This window comes from Octopus bimaculoides, chromosome 4, assembly GCF_001194135.2.
Source record: "Octopus bimaculoides isolate UCB-OBI-ISO-001 chromosome 4, ASM119413v2, whole genome shotgun sequence".
Taxonomy (NCBI): Eukaryota; Metazoa; Mollusca; class Cephalopoda; order Octopoda; family Octopodidae; genus Octopus; species Octopus bimaculoides.
This window is the reverse complement of record NC_068984.1, coordinates 134,511,480-134,513,178: the sequence shown is the minus strand read 5'-3', so window position 1 is coordinate 134,513,178 and position 1,699 is coordinate 134,511,480. Positions and strand designations below refer to the sequence as shown.

Genomic DNA, 1,699 nt, shown 5'->3' with positions numbered 1-1,699 from the left:
TATATATAATTCACACATAAAATGCTTAAGAAAAAGGAAGTCGGAAGCCTGAGCAGAATGAATGAAGAAAACGTAGAATAAATTTTGCTGTAGTATGACGATGACAATAGTGCCAGTTTGGATGACTGTGGCATAGACTGTTAATTATTCTGGTGTGAACTTTAACGACTACGATGTGAGCTTGTAATAGCTATGATAACTACGATGTCAGTTCATGATAGCTTTGGTATGGACACGTGATGGTCTTAGTGTGAAAAGGTCATGGCGATTGTGTGAATTTGTGATGACTATTATCTTAGCACATGATGGTTAAGTTATGGACACGAGGATGACATAATCTGAATACGTGATAGCTATAGAGCCAACTCTAATTAGCGCTGGTTTTGATTGAAATATTCTGCTATCAGATAGAAGAAAAACAGTAACCCTCAACACCGACTCAAATAATAAATATCAACGTATCAATGAAGCATATTTAGGGAATCAATGAAGCATATTTAGGGAATCAATGAAGCATATTTAGGGAAGCATATTTAGCGCATATTTAGGGAAGCATATTTAGCGCATATTTAGGGAAGTTGGGTTCACCGATCGCATAACACCAGATCGAATGAGAGAGTGCATGTTCTCATTCGGGTTTGTCTAATGCGGGAGATGGGTTAGATCGCAAACATTAAGCACCGGTCATCCCATCATTATAATATTCCTTATTATAAGTATAATCATCATCATCGCCTTTGTCGTCTTCTTTTTCGTTGCTTACGTTTACTTCTTCATTATCATAATCATCATCATCCTCATCATCATCATCATCATCATCATTGCTTTCATGATTAACAAAACCGTCAATTTTATCAACTTTGCATTACTTTCATCATCTTTCATCTGAATTATTGGCCTCAACATCATCTTCCTTATCTTCACCGTTATCACCCTGATATGAACAAATGTGGTATCTTCCTATCTGACAGTTTAAAGATTATAAGTGTAACCATTTCAAACGTATTTCTCGATACTTCCGGTTCACTGCAACTAATCTGTGATTTATTTGCTTAAAAAGATGACACTTTCAAAGCTGCACTCTTCAACTCAGTTTGATGAATGATGTAATATGTCAGAAGTTAGAGTTCCGTTTCTATGAGATGGTTTCAAGAGAAGACAGTGCATCCAGCTGTAAAAGCAATTGAACTTTGAAATGGTTAACGCGAAAAGCTCAGTAAAATCCTGCGCTTCACCAATGAGCTATATAGCTAATAATTATTTCCACTGTAAGCATAAGGCCTGAAATTTGGAGGAGGGAGCTAGTTGATTATATTGATTCCAGTACTTGACTGGTACTTAATTTATCGACCACCAAAAGGATGAAAAGTAAAGTCGGCCTCGACAGAATTTGGTCTCAGAACTTAAAGCCGAAAGAAATGCTGCTAAGTATTTTGCCTTTTGCTCGGCCAGCAAACGATTCTGTCAACTCGCCATCTTCAGTTATGTAACTAATAATATAAATGCATAGGCACATAACCCCGTGCGCACGCGCGCGCGCGTGTGTGTGTGTGTGTGATCTATACCTTTTTCCTGAACACACGATATATAATTTAAACTAAGATTTTGATATCTAATTTACTGATAAATTTCACTCACATGTACACATGGAAACATATATATATATATATATATATATATATATATATATATATATATA

At 35.9% G+C, this 1,699-nt stretch overlaps 1 protein-coding gene across 7 annotated transcripts in view; it reads left to right on the top strand.

Annotated features, from left to right (window-relative positions):
- Positions 1-1,699, top strand: part of LOC106880165 (neurexin-3) — a 359,785-nt gene that overhangs the window by 49,100 nt on the left and 308,986 nt on the right. The window lies entirely within an intron of this gene.